Source organism: Grus americana, unplaced genomic scaffold, assembly GCF_028858705.1.
Source record: "Grus americana isolate bGruAme1 unplaced genomic scaffold, bGruAme1.mat scaffold_833, whole genome shotgun sequence".
Taxonomy (NCBI): domain Eukaryota; kingdom Metazoa; phylum Chordata; class Aves; order Gruiformes; family Gruidae; genus Grus; species Grus americana.
The window spans coordinates 42,426-56,007 of NW_026562035.1; positions in this window are offsets into that span (position 1 = coordinate 42,426).

The following is a 13,582-nucleotide window of genomic DNA, read 5'->3' on the forward strand; positions in this document are numbered from 1 at the left end:
CTGGTTCCCACATTTACCAACAATTCTACTTCAGGGGCGGCATCATTCCGATTTTTAGTTAGTCTTTTAACACGGCAATAAAGGACATCCAAACTTACATGGTAATACTACTATTAATCTAAGATAATTACCCACAGGGGTATCATTAATCATTTGCTTCGTCCTTCTCCGGCTGTTTCCCTCGCGGGATAACAGAACCGCAGATCCGGACTCCACACTCACTTCGTACGTGATTGTACGTCTCACACACACAAATTCAAACACATCAAGTTATATTTGAGAAAAAAAACCCAAAAAGTTCTTGAAACAGTAACTGTTAAGCTCCTAGACAACCAGTACCTCCAGACAGTTACTTTTTAAATGTATGCGAATAAGACGCTAGCAGTCCCGCATAAGCTCACCCTGAGTTATAACGTAACGACCTATGGGGAGCTAACAGACGAGCCGGTTCCAGAAACAGAGTAGTAACTGTTAAACTCCTAAACAACCAGTACCTCCAAACAGTTACTTAAAAAAAAAAAAAAAGGAAAATATTTTAAAGAATACCTTTCAATAGATGGTCCTTGTCTGTCCCCGCAGTGATCCGACTGAGGAGAGGAGTCTCTCTGGAGAAATCCCCGGGGGTACCCAAGAGAGACCCAATCTCAATGGGTCCTGCAGCCGGGCAGAGAGGGTCCCATCTGGGTCGCCAATCTGAATCAAAAAAATTCACTCAATAGCCAATGTGACTATTAAGCAGGTATCCTTTATTGCAGCGCTGGGAGTCGCACCGGGATATTTCCACAAACGTGCATCTCCACAAGAAACAAATCGTACGTGATTTATGTTACAAAAGAGTTCCATATTCATTAGGTTTCCGATAAATTTAATACATATTCATTATTATTCCGGGAACTCATGACTATATGCTAATGTCCTGATACGCCTGTGCAGTTTCTTTCTCAGGTGGTCGTCAGGGGTCGTCCTCCTCAAATCTTCCCCTTTCTCCTCTTCTTCAGTGTACACAGTTGGGTGACCTCTTCTTCATTATCTCCGTTTTGCAAGCTCAGCAACCTCGTTATCCATCCTGCCCAGATGGTCCCAGGCTTGTTGGCATATTGGGCCCCCTTTATCAGGATGCCTCAAGCTTTGTGTCTTTTTCTAGTTCATACCCAAGGACTGTTCCCTAATTTACGGCTTCTCTTATCCTGTTTCTACATTCCAACTATTTTACTAATTGTTTTCTTTTGTACTGGAGCATGAGACAGGCGAAGCCTGAGTTTGTGGGGCCTGACTCAAGTTCTATATTCTGTTTTAAAATTGTTCTACGCTAATTAGTTTCCCTTATTCACCATCATTTGTGCAGCGGGAGGCAGGGGCGTTAACGCAGCCCCTGCCGCATGTGTAGATCTGACCCTCCACCTCTTCCCAGTCCATCAGGAACCCCCCATGATTCCGGATGGAGATGTTTAATCAGAACCTTAAATCCCGGACTCGGGGTAAGTGAATTGGAAAGGGCTCCTAAAAGCCTATCCGCTACCATGGAAGCTGCAGACAATCACACAGTAAATGCCACTTCAGCTTTGCAACAGGAAAATTATTCTTCAGCTTGGAGAGTAGGACAACATCGTCTAGTACTTGCTATGCTTACCCTGCAACAAGGAGGCGTCTGTGCAGTGATTCACACCGCCTGTTGCACCGATGTTAACAAATCTCGACAAATGGAACACATCTGTGCCCTTTCCAAACATTTACAGATGTTACATCAAATCGCAATATCTCCTGGTAGATTTTCACTTTCTTACTTGTTTAGTTGGATAGCATCCTTAAATTTGCATAAAAAAGTAAAACAAACTCTCATTACTGTAAGGTTCTTTATCCCATTAATAAGCTGTGTTTGGATTGTAATTAAGCTTTGCTTTGCCATATGCCATAGAACCAAACGATCGAAAACACCCATAGCGATTAATCTCGCATTTGCCCCCTGCTTGGGAAAGTCCTCCTCCTCCTCCTCCTCCTCCACCATCTCTCCATTCACGCCCAGCCATTTCACACGGGTAGAGGCACGAGAGGCTCGCACCCTCACTCTGCAGTGCTGTTACCCCAACCACCGGGTCATGCCGTTACCCACGCCATCAGGGGTGGAGTGTGGTGAGACCCTCCTGACCTCAGGTATGGCGTGGGACATAGCTTACATAGCGTGCTTGCACTGCTCACACAGCTGCATGGACCCGCTCGCACACAGAAACCTGTGACTAACCGCGTATAACTGCTTGCGTTGTGTACCGTGCCTAGATGGAATTGAGAGTGTAAACTCACTATAAGAAGAATGATCAAACTTGGTCCATAGACCATTGACATATTATCATCCGATAAAAGACCAGTGTTTGAAAAGAGCGTTAAGAGCATCATGAAGGCAAACACGGGTGCTGAACACACTCTCCAGGTGTGCAAGACCTTCCCCGGGGAAAAGGGCCGTGCTATTAATATAAACAACTGATGTGAACGAGCCTTTCCCTGTTTTCAGTATCCCTGGGTACCTGAGGCATTGCCTGGGGACCTACCCCCATCCCCTGGCGTGGCGGCTGGAGGACGGGTAGGTCCAAGGACCCTGACGGGAGCCCTGCGGGGCCTCAGACAGTGGCCCAAGGGGCACCTTCCCTTGTCACACAGAGCATCTCATGGGCTGCAAAAGGGATGCTCGGGAGAGTTGAAACCAGGCTGACTGCATATGGTTTTCTTCCCAGCTCCAAGTCACCCCTACATGCTCGGCGCTAATGAACAAGAGACCCTGAGCTACTTTTGCAGACGTCAGAGGCTGCCAATTAGCTGAGAACATCCCTTACGTAGGTAAGGGGGCAGGTGGTCTGTGATAAGGGATGTGTACTTGCACTCACTGCCAACGGGTGTATGTTGGGGAGGCCTGGCAGAGGGCGTGGCACGATGGGGCTGTGATGTCACAGAGCCCCGCTTTGACGTGCTGTGCTGCCCTAGGGAGCAGGTAGGCAGGTAGTGGGGTTAGCACCCAGTCCGGAGCAGCGCTCCCTGAGCTCATCTTGGAGAAGCCTTGGCATCCCAGACTTGCAAGGCCAGCAGGAAGAGGAGGAAGACATGGGTGAGAACCATGACCCCCCACGCTCACAACATGTTGCTGATGCCACCCCTGCCGGAGCGTTGCCCACAGTTCCCCTCCCATCTCCAGCACTGGGGAAGATGGGGCAGCACAGACATGTCAGCATCGCAAGGCCAGTGGTGCTGGCCCCATCCCCTTCCCCTTAGAGACAAAAAAAACTCCTCTCAAAAGAACTATAGATGGATGGGAAACCATGGTGGGGATGGGAAATCAGCACTGAGGACAGGAAATCATCAGCAGGATGGGAAATCATTGAGAAAGGAAGTTGTTGTGGTATGAAAAATCAACTCATGGCAAGGCTGGCTGAAGCAGGTGCTGGCAGAATGATCACCATGGGGACGGACCCCCTAGAACCCTGTTTGCCCCAAACCAGCCCCACACTGACCAAGCACCATGGCCAGTACAGCAGCAGGCTCCCGCTCCTCCTGGTGCTCCTGCCCTCGGGGTAAGCCCCAAACCAGCTCTGCCCATCAATATCTCACCCCATCACCCCTCTTCGCTTCCCCCAACAGAGAGGTTCCCTCTCCAGCTGCCGATGGCATTGGAGGTTCCTGGCGTGAGCTTCACCACCCCAGCCATGCTGCCACCGGTCACTGCCGGAGTGCTGCCCTCTGTCCCAGGGCTGCCGATGTCCTGTGAGCCTGCCCAGCTCCACCCCGTCACCTACCAGCTAGGCCAGGCCACCGTCTGGCAGGGGCTGCCAGGGCCCCTGGGCAACCTGGGGCAGCTGGTGCAGCTCCCCTGCGTCGTGCCGCTTCCCCCCATGGCGCAGCTCCCCTGCGGGGTGCAGCTCCCCGCCATGGCTGCTCCCTGTCCCCCTGCCCACAGCTGGGGACAGCAGGTGGTGATGGGGACGCTGGTGCCCAACCAGCCGATGGGGCTGGAGCCATGGGCCGTGGTCGACAGGGAGCTCCGGCATCCTGCAGCTCAACATGGGGTACAGGGCCTCCCTGTGGTCCACACCCTGCCCGGCAGCACCGAGAAGCCATTGCAGCCCTCTGACAATGGCATAGGGGTCATGGAGGACAGTGTACCCGATGCCAGCCCCCACCACCCCACCGCAGCTTTACCATGTGGCAGAACCCAGGCGGAGCCCAAAGGTGAGCTTTGGGGGGTGGCAGAGCCTGTGGGTGGGCATCCCATCCCCAGGAAAGCTTGTGTCACCCTGGGGTTGGGCTCGTTTTGATTGCTCTTTCCGCAGGGGTGAGCACCCCAGAGGCCTTGGAGAAGCCCCTGGATGTTCCCGAGCTGGTGACAGACACCTTCGCCGAGGCCTTTCCTGAGCTGGCAGGGGACACCCTGCAGTCTCAGGACGAGGAGTCATTCGGCATAGATTTCACCGACATGCTCGCCTTGCTCGACCCCATCGATGGCAAGGACACTGTCCCCGATGTCCCTGGAGTTCCCAACAGCCCCTGCTTGACCCCTCTCCTCAACGAGCTCCTGGACTTCTCTGAGTATGTGGCAAAGGGCGGCTGTCCCAAGGAGCAAGCAGCAGTGGTGGGGCTGAGGGACAGTGTGGACACTGTCCCCGATGTCCCCAGCATCCCCTACTTAACCACCTCCCTGAACAAGCTCCTTGACCTCTTGGAATACAGGGCAGAGGGTGTCTGCACCAAGGAGCAAGCGGTGGCAACTATGCCGGGGGACAGCGAGGACACCATCCCTGATGGCCCCAAAAGCTCCACCTTGACCACCTTCCTCAACATCATGGAGCCAAGGCAGTGGTGGGGCTAGGGGATGGTGAGGACACCTTCCTCGATGTCCTTGGCATCTCCGACAGCCTCACCAGCACCGCCTTCCTCAACCAGCCCCTCGACTTCTCAGAGTACGGGGCGGAGGGTGACTGCCCTGAGGACCGAGCAGCGGCGGTGATGCTGGGGGATGTCGACCCCTTCATGGGGGTGGTGACATCCCCCTTGCAGGATGAGAAGGAGAAGCAGGGCATGGTGGCAGCAGTCCTCCCCACCTGGCTGCCGGTGAGGAGTCCCGTGGAGACTGCTGTGGAGAGCGCCTTGAAGGGTCACCCAGAGGGTCCTCAAGAGAGTGCCCTCAAGGGTCTTCTGGAGAGTCCTCGGCTGAGCCCCGAAGCTCCCCTCCAGCCTCACCCACCCTGCATGGCCCCACTGGTGGAGGAAGCTCTGCGGAGGCAGCCCCAGGTCGTCGTGACCCGCTTGCCGCTGCCGCCAGGCCTCGTCTCCTGCCAGGTGCTGCCCAGATCGGCCAAGGCGGGCAGCAAGCAGGCCAAGCGCCCCACGCCAGCCAGCACCCACAAGAGGCACGAGACCTCCCCATGGGACAACATGCCACCAAAGAAAAAGAAGAAAGGGGTGGTGTGCCAGGTGGCCAAGAACTTGAAAACCCTCAAGGAAGGGACACCAGATGGGGACGGTGCGGCGGCAGGCAGCAGCAGGCAGCAAGCGGGCAGCAGCAAGCGGAGGGCATCCGACAATGACAACGTGCCCACCAAGCGAGCCAGAACCCCCCCATGATTCTGGATGGAGATGTTTAATCAGAACCTTAATTCCCAGACTCAGGGTAAACAAACTAGAAAGAGCTCGGTTGTGATTAATGGCCATATGGGCACGGATCCTGGGGTAAGATCGGAATCTGCCACCAATTCATGACTGGGGAGAAATTGGAAAGGTAAAAGTGAGAAACCTCATGGATCGAGATAAAGACAGTTTAACAGGTAAAGCAAAATCTGTGCACGCAAATAAAGCAAACCAAGGAATTAATTCACCACTTCCCATCAGCAGGCAGGTGTTCAGCCATCTCCAGGAAAGCAGGGCTCCAGCATATGTAATGGTTACTTGGGAAGACAAACACCATCTCTCCAAAAGTCTCTCCCTTCCTCTTTCTTCCCCTAGCTTTATGTGCTGTGTATGATGTCATATGGTATGGAATATCCCTTTGGTCAGGTGGGGTCAGCTGTCCCAGCCACATCCCCTCCCAGCTTCTTGTGCACCCCAGCCTCCTCGCTGGTGGGGTGGTGTGAGAAGCAGAAGAGACCTCGACTCCATGTAAGCCCTGCTCAGCAATAACAAATCCATCTCTGTATCATCAACACTGTCTTCAGCACAAATCCAAAACACAGCCCCATCCTAGCTACTCTGAAGAAAATGAACTCTATCCCAGCCAAGACCAGCACAGGCAGCTTCCCCAGGCTGTCCAGTGACCACGGGCACAGGCCAGACCCTGCTCTGCTGGGCCTTCACGTCTGTCCCAGGAGGACTGGCTGTGCGAGGACACTGCTGTGTGCCCCCACCCTGCACACTCACACACTTTAGCTGCTCACTGGTGTTTTCATCTGTGGGCCACATTCCTGGGCATGTTCATGATAGCGACTTTGGAGGAAGGCTTAAGCCTTCATGCACTGCCCTGAGGAGATGCCCTTTCATGATGGAACCACTCCTACGGAGGCCAGCTCTGTCACAGAAGAGCCCGTTGCCTGTCCCTGCCTGCGGTCCCAGGACGACCACGCATCAGGACTGTGACCGAGCTGCAGAGCAATCAGGCCTTCCACCAAAGCCAAGGGATCAGAAAGAGAGTGTGGAAGTGAAAAGAGAACAGCTCTGGGAGACCAAGTGCTTCCTGGCAGTGCTGCCATGCCAGGACTCTCTTCCCTGCCACCTCTGCACACAGGAACTGTCCCTGCACCTCAATAAAGCTCTTGGAGGAAGGATCTCAAAAAAAAACCCCACCTTGCTGCAGGTTCCTTTATTTTACTTAAACACACAGAGAGCACGGCTCCACGTTTACACAGCCACTCGGTCAGAAAAGCAAAGCAGAGACTAAATTAGAGAGGGGATGACAACATCATTGCAAGTAAAACACCATCATCAACAATATAAATTACAGAGGACAGGCTGGGCCTGTAATGAGTTAAATAACAGTTGTTATGCAGCAGAAGATGGGCAGTTTATTGCTGCCGAATACCATCCAGTCCTCAGTTTCCACACTGCATCCTTGAGCTCCTGGTTCCTCATGCTGTAGATGAGGGGGTTCATGGCTGGAGGTACCACTGAGTACAGAAGTGACACCACCAGGTCCAGAGATGGGGAGGAGATGGAGGGGGGCTTCTGGTAGGCAACCATGGCAGTGCTGAAAAACAGGGAGACCACGGCCAGGTGAGGGAGGCACGTGGAAAAGGCTTTGTGCCGTCCCTGCTCAGAGGGGATCCTCAGCACGGCCCTGAAGATCTGCACATAGGACACCATGATGAAAACAAAACACCCAAATGTCTATAGTCCATTCTTACACATTGAAATAGTTAAAGAAATAGGAGTTTTGCAGGGTTAGTTCCTACTGTTCAGTAGTTTTGCAGCTGCGCTGGAGCAGAATTCAGGTCTTGAAGGGAAGCGTGACATGTTTTGCTTTCTTTCAAATTGAAGTAATTATCTGAGCTGGAATAACTGCATTGTTGTTAGAAATCTAGCAAGCAGACTAATGTCTCTCTCTTCCTTCAGTTTCAGAAGACATGTTTGATCTCTGCAACTACATGGATGTAACTTGCTAGTGGCAAAACTACAGCATCTTTTTGCATTTTTGGCCCATACCCAGGTATGTCAGTTCATTTAATCTGCTGAGTTTTAAGGCTGGGTCTATATACCAAAACTGAGGAACAAACATCATGCCATGGGAGTCCTCCTGAGTCTATGAAAAATATAAACATGATTGATTTGTCGGGGAATGAGTCTGTCGCCAGATGTTCAGGTGGTGTGGATGGACTTAGAGAAATCTGTATTTCCTAAGTGGAACATCTTGGCATTGTGTTGTTTTTGTAAAAAGCAGTAACAGGTTTTCTTGGAGAAGGCAAAATGGCAAAATCCAAATAAGGCCTGACTTGAGATATAAGCTGACTTTATGTAACTGTCTAGGATAAACTGGGACTTTCTGCAGTGATTTTTACACTAAATTTTATTGTAGTTCAAATTCTAAAGTGAACTAAATATTTTGCTAGTGCTGGAAGGGCATAAGACACTTTTGTTCTCTTTGACCAATTTTAATTTTATTTGAATTTTATTTTAATTTTAATTTTATTTTATTTTAATTTTATTTTATTTTTATTTTATCTTAATTTTATTTTAATTGTATTTATTTTCTTTTCCTTTGGCTCTGCCATCAGCCTGGAAGCTGCAAAATGCAGAAATGCCCCTTTCTTGTCCCCTGGCCGTAAACCGAATATAAGGGACCACTTGAAATCGAATATTTTGTATAGAGCGCATGGTTTTGGGAGCGGCCAGGTGAGACCTGGGGCTCTGCGTCCCTGGGCTGCCCCCCCGTTGTTCCTCCGCTTTCCTTCCTTTTACCTCCCTGGGACTCTAGGGGTTGGTTGTTTTGGTTTTTCTTTTTTCAGCCCTGTCCTTGCAAAGTCTTTTCTCTCGCAGGGTGGGACGAGCTGGGAGGAAAGCGGGAAGCTGCCTTCTCCTCCTCCCTCTCCCTGCCGCTTTGCAGGAACAAGCTGTTCAGCAGAGACGGTTCTCGTGCCCCCTTCACGTTTTGGGGGGGTCCTTGGGCTGCGGCGTCACCCCAGGCACATGCGGTCGAGTCGGGTGGCCCTGGAGCCTGGGAGGAGAGGACAACCCAGAAGAAAAGGTCCCCTTGCAGCCCTGCACCTTGCTGGGGGCTCAGCACCTGCTCCAGGCTCTTGGCGGCTGCGGCCGCTGCCCCGCGCCCAGCTGGGACGGGCGCACGAACCCTCCTGCCATCGGCTTCTCCCATCCGCCGCTGTAACCGTTTTGTGCATCAAACCGACCCAAAGTGACGTGCGGGTGGGGAAAAGAAAATGTGAAATGGCTCTGTAAGGGTGAGAGCGGCACATCACCGAGCAGGGCCAAAATCGGACGCTTTTACGGGATGGGGCTTTGCAAACCGTAGTTTGACGGTTGCCGGCACGGCGGGGTGACCGGTGGAGGGGGAGGAAACTGGTTTAGCTCTTCAAAAAGGAGGGGAGGCCAAAAAAAAAAAGGGGGGTGTGTGTGCTTGGAGGAAGGGAAAGGTGCAAAGCCTGGGTTTTCTCGCTGCTCTTCCTCCGTGCACCTCCCGTCCACGCTGCCTTCCTGTGCTGCTCCCCCGTGCCGTCCCTCCCTCCCCAGGGAGAAAAGGTCGCAGTGGGGGAGAGCCCTGAGCTCTCCACCAGTTGGAAAATAAACTTGAATTCCCGTGGAGGTAGAAGCGTTAAGCCGGTGACGGGCATGGGCGTGGAGCTGGGCGGTTGTGGTACCAGTCCCCTTGCTGCCCTGTCCCTAAATGAAATTATTTGGCCTGTGCAGAGGAAAATTATACGAGGGGGGGAAAAAACCCTCTCAAAGGTGTTCCTGGAATCGCTTTCTGACTGAAAAAAAACCCCATCCTTGAAGTGACCCGTGACGCTTTGGTTGGTAGCAAAACCCCTTTGCCATCGATGCAGGATGGGTGCTGGGTGTTTTCCTCATCTTTGGTGCCTTAAAACAGCTCCCCAGATCTCCCGGGAGCCCCTTCGAAAGAAGTTTCCTAAAATGTAGGTGCATGGAAATCCCTAAGGGGGGAAAAAAGATGTAAAAAGGTAATAAATAAGGTACTGGCACAATTTTTTTTTTTTTTTAATTTTATTTCATTTTTTTCCCCCATTTAGAAATACACTATTTTTTCATTTTGGAGATGCTGAAATATATTTATTTTATGGTAAGAGATGATCTAGTTTGGAAATGCTCCGTGTTGTAAATAAAACTGGGGGGGGGGAATCCATCAAGCATATCTGTGTTATTTATCACTTTGAATCTTTGAGTGTTTTGGGGTTGTTTTTTTTTTTTTAATTATTCTTTGATTGATTTTGGGTACCTTCTGTGAAACTGAAATAACATAAATCTGTGTCGCCGTCTCGTGGGTCCCGTCCGTGAAGGGTTGATGTTGGCTGACGATTCCACCCGCCTGAGCCGTGTCTGTCTGATTTTTCTCTTGTCACCCATTGAACGTAATGGGAAAAGAATATAATAAAAGTCTCGTGTGTCTTGCTGTGCCGCTCCCGAGTCTTTTAAAGGGAGGAGAGGAGTTGGAGGCATCTTTGGAGCTCTTTAAGGGGGGGTTTGGAGTGGGCAGCGCTGATTTGGGGGAAATCCATCTCCCTGGGATGTTGGGTCAGGAACCAACCGATTGGGGAAAGAGTTGAAATCAGTGGGTTTGGGGTTTTATTTATTTATGTAATTTAAAAAAAAAAATATTATTTTAATTTCTCTATGCAAGTGATGGCAATGAGCTCTGTGTTGCAGGAGGGAGGGGACAGCAGCATCACCCACGTCACCTCTGCCAGACCGGGGGTGTGCAGGGAGTTCAGAAATGGGACTTGGGGGGGTGAAGGTGTTGGTACAGGAGAGAAGTCGCCCCATCCAGAGTGAGCAGATCCTCCCCCCTGCCTTTTGTGGCTTTTTTTGGACCATTTGCAACACAATTAATTACCATTCAATCCAAAGGTTCTAGTTATCTTCCTTTTTTTTTTAATTTATTTCCAAATCCCCTCTGGCACAGGTCTGTGGGGTCAGGCAGGTTCATCCCGATCACCCTTTTACCTAAAACTCGAGGAACTGAGAGAAAAATGGGGCACTTGAGCCAAGCCGGGGATCAGAGCCCGGTGCCTCAAAATCATCCCGATGGGATGCTCGGAAGCATTGGAGACGTCACCAACCGGCTGCCGGATTTAACAAAGGTTTTATTACGGTTTAGGGAAAGCCGCAGGATCTACAGCGCCCTCGGAGCTGTTAGAGAGAAAATGAAGCCGGAGAAATGCAGGTTTGAAGGGAAGGCTGATGCGCGGGTGCCAATTTTCGGAGGAGGTGACTGGGAAACACCGAAGGGATTGATTGATGCGGCTGCGTGTGATGGATAAATCCTTCCCGTGGAGCATCCCATCGCTGGCAGTGATGGACGGGTGCAACTATCCCCAGGCTGATGCTGCTGGAAAGCTGATGTTGCCGTTTAATTGTACCTTCAAAATAAAAAGCAAACAACCACCAAACAGTTTCACGGACTAGAAACTCCCCCTAACATCAGTTTAGGAGCTTGGGAACAGCGGATTTTCTCGTTCGCAAAGGAGCAAATGCTTTGCTTCGACGAGACCGCAACGTGGTAATATCCCCTGTAAATGCAAACGATCCCGCCGCGTTGAGACTGAAATGAAATGCAAAACGTCAGCACGGAGCACGGCAAGAACAAAACAGCCTCTTCCCATCGTAAATTATCAACTCTCCCCCAAAGCAGCTTAATTTTCCTTGTTTTATTTTATTACGAGTAAACACCAGAGAAGCCACGTGAGCCAGCAAAAATGAGAAGCAGCGTCAGGCGTAGGAAGCCAGACTCTGACTTTGCACCACACCCGCTGATTTGTGGCTACGTTTTGAAATGATTCCTTTATTTGTTTTTAATGGGCCACGTCTGCTGTTTGGGCTGACTTACGTGAGCGGTGGGAACGCGGCCGGGAAGGGGACGCCACGGGGCTCCTCCTTCGGGGACCTCTTTGCGGAGCTGCCGAATATAAGAAAACAGGTGGAGAGAAAACTTCTAAAACTGCGTTACCGACTGGGATCGTGGCGTGGTGGGAGGTTATTTCCCAGCGTGGTCCCCTTCCCCTCTCCTCTTTTTACCTGTACCGCTTGGTGTTGATGAGCCAGTGCACAAAGTCCTTGGCCTTCATCTTGTCCAGGTAGCGGGTGAAGTCGCTGGTGAAGGTGCCTTCCGAGTGTCGCTTGATGTTGGAGGCGAAGCTTTGGGCGCTTTGGGATTCGTACGACTGCCATCTGCTCGGGAGAGAAGGATGGGGGAAGAAAATGTGGTTTAATGCACATGGTGGCATCCTGCATTCTCCCTGCGGGAGGTGCCCAGAGCGGGGGTTGTGTCCTGTAAAGTACTTTACTGTGTGCAGCATCCTCCAGAAAAGCTCTAATAATAAAGAAAAATAATTTGCAGTCTCGGGAGGGTCTGCCAAGCCAGGCCAGGGTTGTCCCCGCCATCATATATACGCACTATCCTATCCCATATTATTTGCCCTACTCCTTGCTCGGCTGTGGTGGGTTCATGCCTGGGAGGGAGGGAGGGAGGGAGGGAGCGTGGTGCCGCCCCGAGGTTTAGATCAACCTCCTCCAGCTCCAGGACAGAGAGCTGACATTGGGGTCCCCCCCTTCCACAAATTCCCCCCGGCAGAAGATCCCCAAAGGATTTTCCTCCCACACAGCTGCCGGCATGGAGCGGGGCTCAGCACCCAGCCCAAATGTGTTGGGTTTGTGTGGCAAGGTTTTGGTAGCAGGGAGGCTACAGGGGTGGCTTCTGTGAGAAGCTGCCAGAAGCTTCCCCTGTGTCTGACAGAGCCAATGGCAGCCGGCTCCAAGATGGACCCGCCCCTGGCCAAGGCCAAGCCAATCAGCGCCTCTGTGAGAACATATTTAAGAAGGAAAAAAAACCAGTTAGAGAGAGCTTTTGCAGCGGGAGAGAGGAGTGAGAAGCTGTAAGAAACTCTGCAGACACCCAGGTCAGTGCAGAAGGAGGGGCAGGAGGTGCTCCAGGCACCGGAGCAGAGATCCCCCTGCAGCCCGTGGTGAAGTTCGTGAAGGACTGTAGCCCGTGGGAGAGGCTCCATGTAGGAGCAGGGGAACGATGAGAGGAGTCCTCCCCGTGAGGAGGAAGAAGCGGCAGACTCAAAGATTAATTAGAGTTGTACATTTTTTATCTTTGCTGGATGCCTTAGCAGTTCAGGGGGAGTAAAATGCCACCCCCCACCCCCCATCATTTGCTGAAACTTTGGCTTTTGTTTGCCTGTCACCACGCACTTTCAGTGCTCTGGTTTAATTTCTTTGGTGGCATCTCCGCGCGAGGCTCGCTGCGATTTCAGGGATGCTGCGGTGGCCGGGGAAGGGGGATGGGATGCTCGGAGCATCCCGCCACGGACCCGGAGGTCCCCACTTGTCCCGTTTCCTCCCACGTTTGCTCCTGAAGCTTTAAAACTTAATAATATAAAAGCAGCGGGGGATCTGAGCTGCCCCGTAACGGGTATTTTCCCAAGGGTTTGCGCCTCACTCGTATTTTGGCAGCTTGTGCTGTGAAACACACCAAAACGCCGCTTACGCCTTTCGCCCCGGCGTTTACACCCCATTTCTCTCCTCCGGGTAGGTTTGGTTCAAAACAGAGCTGGTTTCTCCCCATCCACTAAGTTTTCCAAGCAGGATGAGTTTTGGAGTTGCGTGGCTTTAAATAACCGCCCGTGCCCAAGATTCCAATTCCAAGAAATGGTCACTTTTTGTGTACCTGGAGTTGGTACACAGCGGGCGACACTGAGCTCCTCTCGGTGAGGGTTACTGCGGTGTCCTGGGGGGGTCTAACCCCCCTTGATTGATCCCCAAAACCCCAAAACCGCTGACCGACGTCAGGATGAGCCAGGACGAGGGTTACAAAATGACGCTGCTGGAAGAGTTACAGGTAGGGGCTCTGCCGAGGGGCCCAACG